This window comes from Enoplosus armatus, assembly GCF_043641665.1.
Source record: "Enoplosus armatus isolate fEnoArm2 chromosome 22 unlocalized genomic scaffold, fEnoArm2.hap1 SUPER_22_unloc_1, whole genome shotgun sequence".
NCBI lineage: Eukaryota > Metazoa > Chordata > Actinopteri > Centrarchiformes > Enoplosidae > Enoplosus > Enoplosus armatus.
This window is the reverse complement of record NW_027261197.1, coordinates 15,672-28,947: the sequence shown is the minus strand read 5'-3', so window position 1 is coordinate 28,947 and position 13,276 is coordinate 15,672. Positions and strand designations below refer to the sequence as shown.

Sequence of the window (13,276 nt, the reverse complement as noted above, 5' to 3'; positions counted from 1 at the left end):
GTAAGCTTTCTTCCACAATAAGCTTTAAATAAAGTACTACGGAACACCACGGAGACTGATAACTTACTAAAATGCATGATATTTAATATACTTACATGAACTAAATTTCGTGTTTTCAATTAGGTGACTACGTAAACAATTAAAACAATAAAAAAATAGTGTGAAGATTGATATTCACATGTTCAGTGTTGATTTGGAGGAGACAGGTAGAGATTTTGGTGGAGTCCTTGCACACTGTATGGACTCTTTGTGGTTCTGAAATTGTGTAATCATCCATGATAAATCACGCTCCAGCCTGTAGTAGGCCCCATCCTACCTGCTGGTGCAGCCATTAAAGGAGATGGTGTGGCGTCTGCCTCTGCTCCTGCTTGGTATGACCAAACAGTGTGGCCGTCTGGAGTGAGCAGAAGAATCCTTTGAATGGAATCAAAGGGAAGTCCTTGGAGCCTGTGATGAGGCTGTGATACAGGCTCAGGATAGAGTCCCTCATGGAGTCGATGCTTGTGCTGCTGAGGACGATTCCTCAGTATCAGCTGAAGGACTGGTCCTGGCCGAGGCAGAGCAGCTGAATGGAAAGTAAAGAAAAGGAAAACATTAGTCTCATTAGTCATGACATGATCAAACTAATTAAAGCCTAGATTAAGTAGTCAAAATAGCTGTGCATTTATGACTTCAAAGACAGGTTCACATCGCAGAACTTACTGTTAAAAAACGTATTTAAGATCATTTATGTTGTTCAAGAGTTACTATACATACATACATACATACATACATCTATACATAGAGTTACAGCAACATATTTTACCATGTGGTTGTGGAGACACCAAAGGAGATATTTCCGTCCTGATAACCCACTCGTGTGGAAATGTCTACACAACACATTACAGGTGGAGTTATTGACGGTGTCAAGAAGAATCCGTTGTCGGCAGGATTCGAACCTGCGCGGGGAGACCCCAATGGATTTCTAGTCCATCGCCTTAACCACTCGGCCACGACAACTCTTATGCATCTGTTTTCATGACATTTGTGCCTGATCTGATGGGGGTTACGCTCTACCACTGAGCTACATCCCCCTTGCACACGACACACTCTTATCAGAATCAGAAGTACTTTATTGATCCCCGGGGGGGATATACAAAGGTATTCGGGTAGCACTTACTGTGAAATCATGTAAGAAACTGTCTATGGTGTAATAGTTAGCACTTCTGGCCTCTGACTCCACTCTTTTTTGCTTGTCCACAAACAGACCAAGAATTTTTTTTTGCCAATATCACGTTACAAGCAACAGTTACAGTGAAAAATAGTTAGGAGACTGCAACCACAACGCAGTATCTCAGACGCCACACCTAATTACTGTACTTGTACGACTAACGGGTTGTTCCAGAGAAAAACAACTGTCAGAAGTGGGATTTGAACCCACGCCTCCAGAGGAGACTGCGACCTGAACGCAGCGCCTTAGACCGCTCGGCCATCCTGACTGTACATACCTTTTTTATAATGGAAAAAAACAGCGAGTGTAATCCCACCCCCCAGGGATCCATAAAGTATTCTGACAAATTGCATTCCCTAACCACTCCCGCTTAAAATCAGGTTCCACTGGATTCAGAGTGCAGAGTGCCAACCATTACACCATTACTACCTCACAGCTTCCTCAGGCTGTCGTGGAACAGCTGGAGGCAGACAGCATAAGGGGGGGGGGGCACAGTATCAAATCTGTTGAAAAACAGATTCAGTTCGTTGGCCCGGTCCACACTGCCTTCAACTCCTCTGTTGTTGGTTGGCCTGAAACCCATGATGGTCCTCATTCCACTCCAGACCTCTCTGATGTTGTTCTGCTGGAGTTTCAGCTTCCTGATCTTCACTGGGGCTGAATGCATCCTTCACATTAGCATACAGCAAGTCCAGGGTCCTCTCCTCTCTAGTAGGACAGCTCACATACTGAGTGAAGGTGGGGAGTGTCTTAGCCATTACGACGGGGATTACACTCTACCGCTGAGCTACACCCCCCCCCTTGCACTTGACACACTCTTATAAGGTATTCTGGTAGCACTTACAGTATACTGTGAAATCATGTAAGAAACTGTCTATGGTGTAATAGTTAGCACTTCTGGGCTCTGACTACACTCTTTTTTGCTTGTCCACAAACAGACCAAGAATGGCTGTTTTTCTTTCCCAATATCATGTTACAGGCAACAGTTACAGTGAAAAATAGTTAGGAGACTGCAACCACAACGCAGTGTCTTCGACGCCGCACCTAATTACTGCACTTGTACTACTAAGGGGTTGTTGACTTTTCTTTGCAAATATTGTGGTACAGGCAACAGTTCCAGAGAAAAAATGCTGTCAGAAGTGGGATTCGAACCCACGCCTCCAGAGGAGACTGCGACCTGAACGCAGCGCCTTAGACCGCTCGGCCATCCTGACTATAAAAACTATAAATTCATAACTATAAATCACGTCTCAGAAGCTCCAGCCTGTAGCAGGTACCATCCTATCTGCTGGTGCATCCATTAAAGGAGATGGTGTGGCATCTGCCTCTGCTCCTGCTTGGTATGACCAAACAGTGTGGCCATCTGGAGTGAGCAGACCATGCTTGGACTGGTCCTGGCCAAGGCAGAGCAGCTGAATGGAAAGTAAGTCAGCTGATTGAGTTGGAAGGGGAATAGACAGATAACTAAAAGTTGGTAATTAATCCTTAATTAATTGCTACATTTACATATTTCAAAATTTCTTAACTAACCAGGTAAAGCTTCATTTTATACACTACTTGCTACTGATGTTGACTAAATCTTTAGAGCAAAGACACTTTTGTCGTGAATTAACAGAATCTACGGACAAAGTCCGGTTGTCATCTTTAATAGTCCCCTACTGATTACGAGACCACATGCAGCACGGTTCGCTGACTTTGGACGCAATTTGGACAAACATTCCTTAAAATATGGAGATGCCGGGGATTGAACCCGGGGCCTCATACATGCAAAGCATGCGCTCTACCACTGAGCTACATCCCCATAATTTCCACTCTGATGGGTGTAAACTACATTCCTCAGGTCGGTCAGTATCAGATGAAGGACTGGTCTTTGCCGAGGCAGAGCAGCTGAATGAAAAGTATAGAAAAGGAAAACCTTACTCTCATTAGTCATGACATGATCGGACTAATTAAAATAAAGAGAAGACTCTCTTTATATAGAGGACGCTCAAAGTAACATCTAGTCCACACAAATTCAGGTCTATCAGGGACTGACATAATCAGACAAGAGTTGCTATATTTCCTCTTAAAGTCAGGTTCCACCGAGACTTGAACTCGGATCACTAGATTCAAAGTCCAGAGTGCTAACCATTACACCATGGAACCACCACAAAACATTAATTAGGAAGCGCTGTCACAGTGTTATACCTAAAAACATTTTTAAAAAAGCAACCTTTGGCTGGTGAACATTACAAACCTGTTGAACTTCTGCTACATGCCCAGTTTCTTCTAAGGCTCTCACTTGAAGATCAACCTTTAAGCCCACATTATCAGGCCTCATGATGTTTGACAATAAAACAATAAGATTTACTTCAACAAACTTAATACCATAATATTACTAATCTGTACCCTGGTGAGTCTTTCAGGCTTATTGCACATCATGATCGAGTCTTTCACAAAACCAAATTAAATCACAACAGTGTTTGCTGTACACAAATGTGAAATGTCCAGGTACTGACAAGGTCAAACATTTCCGAAGTCACAACTCTTTTTTTTTTTTTTTACCTGTAACGTTTCTCGCTCCTAAAACAAGTTCCCACCAAGATTTGAACTCACATCACTGGTTTCAGGGTCCAGGCTTCTCATATCGTCATATAGTGATGGTATTTTCTATCATTCACAACAGAAATAGCACACCTTAAATAGTAAGTAACCCTAAAGGATGCAGTCCTTTTTTAAATCATATGGCGTTCATTTATATACGTTTTCAAATTGTGGCTCACATACGGACCAGGTGCGGCTGCTTGCCATTACGTCATTGAACCAGTAAGATACATTTATTTGTCCATTTCCAGTGGTGGAACAATGTCATACAATATGTTACTAAACTATATTACATAGCTCACGACAGGACAGCATATGACAATAGCAGTGATACACAGGATAACGTTGTGAAAAGGCGATTTTTTTAGCTGGCTAACGTAGCTAACTTAGCTAACTAGCTAGCTAACTGTAACTTTAGCTAACAATTGTCTGTCACTTGGTAATCAATATTTAGGCCGAGTTATCAAGTTTAAAGCCCGGCAATATTTGAGAAACAATATATGAATGTTTGTCTTTCAACATACAGTATTTTTTTCTGACCTGTAGCCTGGCAGGTCTTTCAGGGGGATTGGACAACATCATGACCGAGCGACCACAGGTGAGCGCACTCAAATCTGGCACAACTAGCTAATGCTGCCTTCAAATACAAGAAGGCATATGGGAAATTTCACTTCGCGTGAGGATTTTGGAATTTGAGGATTCTCACATATGCAACCTTACATGTTTGAACGCTATCTGTTAAAGAAAAATGATGTGGAATGCATAAGATTAAGTTAAAGTAATTCAGTAATTCAAATAAAGGTATTCTGTGAGTAAAAAGAACAGCCAACACTGTTTGATTCTTTGGGCTTTTCTTCTCTTCTTTTGAAGAGAAAAAGTATGACCATAAAGTTAGAGTAATATAGTTGTTAAATGAGAGTAAAGAGAAAGTTAGAGAACTTGTCCTATATTGCATCACTTTTGAAACACACTTTCCTAGAACCAAAACACATACTGAATTTTATAAGCGTAAAATACTTTTGTGATTATGCTAGGCTTCTACTGTTTATACCCACTTAATCATTCAGATATATTGCAGTGATGCAATTGAAGATTATTATTCATTTGACACTAAAGTTCCCCTTTGAAACTGTTATAATCTCAAAGCAAACACACATTGTAACTTGTCCTGTGAATACTAGTTTATTAAGACAAACAGCAGGTGTAAAATAAATGTTAGAAAAATATATTCTTTGTTGGTTTACATCTTTTCCTTCTTTTCAACTACCAAACATGACAAATGTAGCTGTAACACTGATCATCTTCAGGACAGTACACCGTCTTTGATAGTCCTGCTGCAGCAGATGAGGCGGACATCTGGGGCTGCTCGTCCTCGCTGGATATGGATAAAGACAGACAAGGTTTATAACCTCAGCAACCAAACAAACCGAGTATTCATCATTATTATGATAATAAATGCATACTCACGTATACCTTTTTTAAACAAGAGGGTTCATAATGCATGCTGTCTCCTCGCCTCTTGTCTCTTCCCATCTGATATCACATGGACCTTCCTTTAAAAGTCAAATCTTGACATCCTGTCCTTCACAAACGTGGCCTGGTTAGCTGGGAGAGAAGCGCAGGCCTCTATCTTGTTCCTGTCTTTTCCTGCTTCTCCGATCAGCCTGTTCTTCCTCGTCGACCTGCCTGTCTTTGGTGGATGAGTAGTGTTGTCGGCTGTGGCGCTGATGCTTCAGATGTTGCAATAGGTCCTCTTGTTCTTGGCTTAAGCTGAAATCTGAAGCTTGCGATGGTTGTGATGAGTCCAATTAGTTTAAAAAAGTAAATAAAAGTTCCTCGTAGCTCCCTCACAGTTGCCACACACAGGCCAGCACAAAGAAATAAAGAAAAGGTGCAAGACGCTCCAAAAACACTGATCTGTGTGTCGTAGCTATGATGAACTAAACTATATACAAATGTACAATTGTAACCACGCAGCCAAACATATTCCTCATATGAGGCAGCATGTCTACATGGGCCCCGGTGCAAGACGCGACCATGGGCGGTGGCTAGTCCTGCCAGACGCAAAGACTAGCCCTCAGGGGACACAATAATGCAGCTTGTTAGCCTGCCAGATGCTGAATCCACAAGGGGCAGAACAAGGGATGCAGCAGAGCACATGACCATCGCAGTCTCAAGCGTTTCTTTGGTGGATGAGTAGTGTTGTCGGCTGTGACGCTGCTGCTTCAGATGTTGCAATAGGTCCTCTTGTTCTTGGCTTAAGCAGAAATCTGAAGCTTGCGATGGTTGTGATGAGTCCAATTAGTTTAAAAAAGTAAATAAAAGTTCCTCGTAGCTCCCTCACAGTCGCCACACACAGGCCAGCACCAAGAAATAAAGAAAAGGTGCAAGACGCTCCAAAAACACTGATCTGTGTGTCGTAGCTATGATGAACTAAACTATATACAAATGTACAATTGTAACCACGCAGCCAAACATATTCCTCATATGAGGCAGCATGTCAACATGGGCCCCGGTGCAAGACGCGACCAGGGGCGGTGGCTAGTCCTGCCAGACGCAAAGACTAGCCCTCAGGGGACACAATAATGCAGCTTGTTGGCCTGCCAGATGCTGAATCCACAAAAGGGATGCAGCAGAGCACATGACCATCACAGTCTCAAGCGTTTCTTTGGTGGAGACTGGCTGCTGCTGCTCTCTTCCTCTGTGTCCATCCTCTTCTCCCGTCTGGGAGTCACTGCATACTGCGCAGACTTTCTGGTAAACTGACACAGGGCCGACATGAGAACGTGTCCGTCTGCACTGTAGTCGGTCACTCTCCAGCGGTTGGTCAGCTCAGTGCTCTCAGGGCGGCACACAGTGGAGATGACTCTGGTGACGGTGCTGCCATCAGTCTCCACGTTGCGGACGCAGTTTCTGCGGTCGGCCTTCAGGGCTCCCAGCTCCATCTTCTCAGGGAGAACTGGAGTCAGCATATTTGGAGGAGAGCTCGGGCCTGCAGCAGGCACCATCACACCTGCTGGTGCATCCGTAAAAGGAGTTGGTGGGGCGTTCTCCCTCTGCTCCTGCTTGGTATGGCCAAAGGGTGTGGCCGTCCGGGCCGAGCGGAAGAATCCTTTGACTGGAATCACAGGGAAGTCTTCTGAACCTGTGACGAGGCTGTGGTACAGGCTGAGGACCGACTTGCTCATGGAGTCGATGTGTGCGCTGCTCACAGGACGGTTCCTCAAGTTAGTAAGGATCATTTGAAGGATTGGTCCTGGTCTCGGCAGCGCAACTAAATGGAAAGGAATAAAAAGGAAAACATTAGTCATGACATGATCAGAATAATTAAAGCCTTTATTCAAATGTCAAGGTAGCTGTGCATTTGTGACACAGTTCACTCCACAGCAAGACTTATCATGAAAAACCTTATTCACATGTAAGATTATTCATGTAGTTCAAAAACTAATAACTAAAAATATGTGTCTTCTTTGTATTGTCAATGCCAAAAGAACATGTATAAAACACAACACATTCATTCGCTTCAAATCCAATCCAAGTTTGTTAATGAGCATTTTATAGACACTAAACTTCTGCTGTCAGATTTTTTGTCTTGGTGCGAATGAAATACTATTTAAATATCCTTGAGATTGGCTGTCTGCGTATCTTACAATAAAATGTTACAGATGGTTTCTGAAATGATTGACATTTTCTAACACATATGTTGACTGCTGTGCTGTGCGGAGACTAGAGTGATTAACGTTTAAGCTCCATGTCTCAAGCAGGCCGTAACTGCAGGATATGTCAGATTGTGATACATTATTTCAAATTCTAATATTTCTTTTATATCTTTCTCTGAATTATGGCCACAACATGACACTATGAGGGGCTTTAGTGACCAACGAGGTCGCATTTGGTTAAATTTATTGCATTTAGTCAAATATATATTCATTAACATTAGGCACTTATGTCTCCATACAGTCGAGTTAGTGCAGGTTGACCACACCGACATCCGACATCAGCCTCATGCTACTTCCAATATCTGCCATATACTACCTCATTATTTATTCTTTAAATGTTTCAGTGCAATACATATATAGTCATACACAACAGTGCAATACATATATATACACATACATATACATTGTTATTGTATATATTCTTTTACTTTTATTTTTCACTAAAATACTGTAAATGTGTATATTTTTATTTTTATATTTTCTTCATACTTTAGCTCTAAATTTATGCTACTTTCTACTGTTGAATGGGAGCACCGGTACTGTACAATCCCCCCCCCCCCCCCCCCCCCCCCATCAATAAAGTGCTTCTGATTCTGATTCTGATTCTGACGTCGTCACCATGACATTCATTGAGCTATATAGATGTATGATGCTTAAATGTGTTGTAGCTAGCCTAATGTTTTACCATAGCGTTCATCCAGCACACGGACGATGCCTAAGGTCAGCAGGTATTTCTCACGGCGTAACCCAGCGGAGGCCATTTTTTCGACACTTTAACAGCTCGTCCCTGAAGACTTCCACAGTTCAAAGGTTGTTTAATTAATTCGGGTTTGTCACTTTCCAACAGTTCAGCACTTGGTTTCACAATTGAAGCGAAGACGCTTGTCGAGAGTTCAGCTCCTGTCAGCGCTCAGGTGCAGAATGGAATTAGAATTGTGGCCTCAGCTCAACACGTCAGTCCTCGTCACCATGACGACCACTGACTTTATTTGGTTATCTTTAATTTATTTAACACCAACAGTTGCCCTTTTATATTTATAATATAGTATTTATTCTTTATAATTTTAGTATAAAGATTTCATTTTGTTTGATATTAATTAAATCACAGCTTGAGTATAGTTAAAACATTTTTTTTAAAGTCATTAAGCGATTAGTCGATCGGAAAAGTACTTTAAGAAGGTATTCACCGTTTTGGTAATTTTTCAAGCAAAAAGGTCAAACATTTGTTAATTTCCAGCTTCTCAAATGTGTGAATTAGATGGGTTTCTCTGTTTGAGGCCTTTAAACTGAATGCATTCATTTGGACCTTTTCTGTCGGACAAGAATAAGCAATTTGACAACGTTATCCTGGGCTCTGAGAATTTGTGATGGGCATTTTTTCACTTTTTTTAGTAAATGTTTAGTTGACGAATCGAAAAAAAAAAATCGTCAGATTAATTGTTGATGGAAACAATAGTTAGTTGCAGTCCTTTGCATTTTTCTTGTTTGCATTCGTTATTTTCCCTCTTTTGGAAATAATTGCCGTTTTATTTAAATGTTTTTTCCCTTGAACAGCTGTGTATTCACATTTCATTATTTATTAGTGGGCTATTATTATTATTATTAGAGCTTATTTTCTCAATTAGTAATTTAGTTGTTTGGACAGCAGACAAAGTAAAAAATCCTAAATACAAATATACAAAAAAAACGTAAAATGTGCCATGAACACGAACCGCCACTGCTCGTGAAGAGATAACAATATTTGTTCTCAATCAGGTATGACAATAGATATATAGTCATACACCTCAGTGCAACACATACATACATATACATTGTTATTGTATATATATATTTTTTTACCTCATTGTTCACTTAAATACTGTAAATGTGTATTTTTTATTTATTTTCTATTTCTTATTTTTATATTTGTACATACTTTTAGTTCTAAATTATGCTACTTTACTCTTGAATGGGAGCACCGGTACTGTACAATTTCCCCCCGGGGATCAATAAAGTATTTCTGATTCTGAAGTGAAGACGTGTAACCTGCTCGGATCAGTCAGTGATTTCACAATGTTTGGCTTGTTCGGGGGCGCGTTGGGATTTAAATGAGAGGTGGTGCTTCTTAAACAGCCGGATCGATATTAGTGGCGATCTGCAGCCGTCAGACATAAGTTCAAAACACAGAAACAAAGAAATGAATCACATAATAGAATAAATGTAGCTGACCCGAAATGTAGGTATAGATTTAAGACATTTAATTGTTTTGGTCCCGTTTAAGTACCAAATTTTACTCATTTAATGACTTATTTCTGTATTTATTTCAGCATTTATGTATTTATTAATTATTTTATTTATGCAATTATGTATTCATTCTTGGATTTATTTACGTATTCCTGTTTATATTTATACATTTATTTCGCATTTAGTTATTTATCTATTAATACTACAGTCTTTGAGCATGTTCCTGCTGTCTGAGTGAAGATATGGTTAGCTTCCCTATTAACAAGCAGAAAAGAAAGAAACTTGTCGAAGCACAAATAGGCAATATAAAGGCATCAGTGCAGTTGTTAGTCCCTGTCTGTTGTATAGATTATTAAATTGTGTAACATGTCACTTGGCTATGCTACTCACTCACATAACTTTTCCTACTATAGCTGTGCAGATAGCTTTATTTTTCAGACGTCATGTTACCCAAGTACTCAGATACAGTATTACAATATTTAGGGTCGTTTACAAAGCACATGAGGAAATCCGTATCTGGTGCATATATATATTATATTATTTATATTATGAAAGAAAATAAATGTGTTTCCGCCCGGTCTCGAACCGGGGACCTTTCGCGTGTTAGGCGAACGTGATAACCACTACACTACGGAAACTGTCTTCACACACACAGCAGTGTCGAACATGTCCTGCTGTCCGAGTGAGGACATGGTTTCCTTCCTTATTAACAAGCAGAAACAAAAGAAAAGTGGACAAGCAGAATACACAATGTACTTCAGAATAAAGACAAATAGAAATAGGAAATCATGATTTAGGTTTACTGATGATCTCTCTGCGCAGTTTATTTTTTCCACTCAGAGTAACAGAATAAACGCGCGATTGTAGAGCTAACTTTCACAATTCATACTCTATGGTATTTCTTATCACTATGGATGAAATATAGTTTTTGGCCACAAGCGGGGAATTGGGGGCGCTGTTTCCCCTTTTAGTATAAAAGTAAGGACACATTGTTTTCACGTTTGAGTGACAGACAGTGGTATACATAGTGCTGTTGTCTGCAATTTTCAATTTACTTTGATTTAATTACCAACAGTTATTGAGAGAAAATAGATGTGTTTCCGCCCGGTTTCGCACCGGGGACCTTTCGCGTGTGAGGCGAACATGATAACCACTACACTACGGAAACTGACAAATTCATCACCAAAACAATGCAAGAAATAGTGTGGAGGATATTGATTTACGTTTATCATTTTTTGATAATAATAACAATATAAAACAATGTGCTTGTTATCTTTAATCTTTTTATAAAAGATGGTTCACAGTCCACAGTGTCTCCTCGTCTACACTCAAATAACAGACAAGGGGAGTCTGTTAGTGTCTGTCAGTTACTGTTAATGACTTCCACTGAACAGAATAAAATCTATATTTATCTTTTTACATGAGAGGGCTCACAATGCACACTGTCTTCATTGCTCGTCTTTTGTCTGGTCTTAATCTGGACTTGTTTCTTTCTTGTTTCCTCTCTCTAAAAAAGAAATGACAGAAAAGAGACAATAGCTAATAATGAACAGTGAGAGGAATTATAGGAATTATATAATTGTTTCCTTCTCATCTCACTCTGTCCACAGCTGGCTGCTCCAGTTAGCTGGGAGAGAAGTGCAAGTGGAGTTAACATCATCGCTGGTTTCTATCAGGCTGTTTCTGTCCTCTCCCTCTTCTTCTATCAGTCTGTTCTTCCTGCTCGTCCTAACTGTCGTTGGGTCAGTAGCGTTGTGGCTCTGAATCTGAGTTCCCCTATGGCTCCCTGTAGTTTCACCATGTCAGACACATGGGCCAACCCTGACCTGTGTACTGCAACCATGATGGCGCAAACTATATACAAATGTACAATAATAACCCCTCAGCCAGCCATATTCTTCATATGGTGCAGCATGTCTACATGGGCCTCACCAGATGCACAGGCCAGCCCTGAGGAGTAAAAATAAAAGGTGTCTCATGCCACCCTGCCAGGATGAGGATAAAAAGATGATCACAGTCTCAAGCGTTTATTTGGTGGAGACAAACTGCTGCTGCTCTCTTCCTCTGTGTCGATCCTATTGTTCCTCTGAGTCCTTGCACACTCTGTGGACTCTTTGGTAAACTGACAGAGGGCCAACATGAGAACGTGTCCGTCTGCACTGTAGTCGGTCACTCTCCAGCGGTTGGTCAGCTCAGTGCTCTCAGAGTGGCACACAGTGGAGATGACTCTGGTGACGGTGCTGCCATCAGTCTCCACATTGCGGACGGCCTTCAGGGCTCCCAGCTCCATCTTCTCAGGGAGAACTGAAGTCAGCATATAGGGAGGAGGAGAGCTGAAACTGAGTAATTACCCATGACAAAACACGTCTCTGCTCCTGCTTAATATGAACAGTGTGGCCGTCTGGAGTGAGCAGAAGAATCGTTTGAATGGAATCAAAGGGAAGTCCTTGGAGCCTGTGATGAGGCTGTGATACAGGCTCAGGATGGAGTCCCTCATGGAGTCGATGCTTGTGCTGCTCAGAGGATGATTCCTCAGGTCGGTCAGTATCAGCTGAAAGACTGGTCCTGGCCAAGGCAGAGCAGCTGAATGGAAAGAAAAGGAAAACATTAGTCACGACATGATCGGACTAATTAAAGCCCAATTAGCACTTACAGTATACTGTAAAATCATGTAAGAAGTGTGAAGACAAGTCTGACTATGCCGATTAATCAGGTACTGGTATAAAGTCAGATAAGAGTCACTGCGTTTCCTCTTTAAATCAGGTTCCACCGAGAGTTGAACTCGGATCACTGGATTCAAAGTCCAGAGTGCTAACCATTACACCATGGAACCACCACAAAACATTAATTAGGAAGGGCTGTGACAGTGTTATACCTAAAAACATTTAAAAAAAAAAAAAAAAGCAACCTTTGGCTGTTGAACTTCTGCTACATGCCCAGGTTCTTCTAAGGCTCTCACTTGAAGATCAACCTTTAAGCCCACATTATCAGGCCTCATGATGTTTGACAATGAAACAATAAGATTTACTTCAACAAACTTAATACCATAATATTTCTAATCTGTACCCTGGTGAGTCTTTCAGGCTTATTGCACATCATGATCGAGTCTTTCACAAAACCAAACTAAATCACAACAGTGTTTGCTGTACACAAATGTGAAATGTCCAGGTACTGACAAGGTCAAACATTTCCCAAGTCACAACTTTTTTTTTTCCTGTAACGTTTCTCGCTCCTTAAACAAATTCCCACCAAGATTTGAACTCACATCACTGGTTTCAGAGTCCAGGCTTCTCATATCGTCATATATGTCATATAGTGATGCTATTTTCTATCATTCACAACAGAAATAGCACACCTTAAATTCAGTAACTCTAAAGGATTCAGTCCTTTTTAAGTCATATGGCGTTCATTTATATACACAGACTTAGACTTGGACTGTATTTATCCCACAGCGGGGAAATCTACATGTCACAGCAGCAAAGACAGAAAGGTGCAGTTTTCAAATTGTAGCTCACATACGGACAAGGTGCGGCTGCTAACA

The 13,276-nt window shown here is 41.0% G+C and overlaps 7 non-coding genes across 7 annotated transcripts; all 7 read right to left on the bottom strand.

Annotated features, from left to right (window-relative positions):
• Positions 1–917: 917 nt before the first annotated feature.
• trnas-aga (transfer RNA serine (anticodon AGA)) lies at positions 918–999 on the bottom strand. Its single transcript has one exon. It is a non-coding gene; the product is annotated as a tRNA-Ser (tRNA).
• Positions 1,000–1,395: 396 nt separating this feature from the next.
• Positions 1,396–1,478, bottom strand: trnal-cag (transfer RNA leucine (anticodon CAG)). The gene has a single exon. It is a non-coding gene; the product is annotated as a tRNA-Leu (tRNA).
• An 863-nt stretch (positions 1,479–2,341) lies between these two features.
• On the bottom strand, positions 2,342–2,424 carry trnal-cag (transfer RNA leucine (anticodon CAG)). Its single transcript has one exon. It is a non-coding gene; the product is annotated as a tRNA-Leu (tRNA).
• A 515-nt stretch (positions 2,425–2,939) lies between these two features.
• Positions 2,940–3,011, bottom strand: trnaa-ugc (transfer RNA alanine (anticodon UGC)). The gene has a single exon. It is a non-coding gene; the product is annotated as a tRNA-Ala (tRNA).
• Positions 3,012–3,283: 272 nt separating this feature from the next.
• trnaq-uug (transfer RNA glutamine (anticodon UUG)) lies at positions 3,284–3,355 on the bottom strand. Its single transcript has one exon. It is a non-coding gene; the product is annotated as a tRNA-Gln (tRNA).
• Positions 3,356–10,300: 6,945 nt separating this feature from the next.
• trnav-aac (transfer RNA valine (anticodon AAC)) lies at positions 10,301–10,373 on the bottom strand. The gene has a single exon. It is a non-coding gene; the product is annotated as a tRNA-Val (tRNA).
• A 2,123-nt stretch (positions 10,374–12,496) lies between these two features.
• On the bottom strand, positions 12,497–12,568 carry trnaq-uug (transfer RNA glutamine (anticodon UUG)). Its single transcript has one exon. It is a non-coding gene; the product is annotated as a tRNA-Gln (tRNA).
• Between the last annotated feature and the right edge of the window lie 708 nt (positions 12,569–13,276).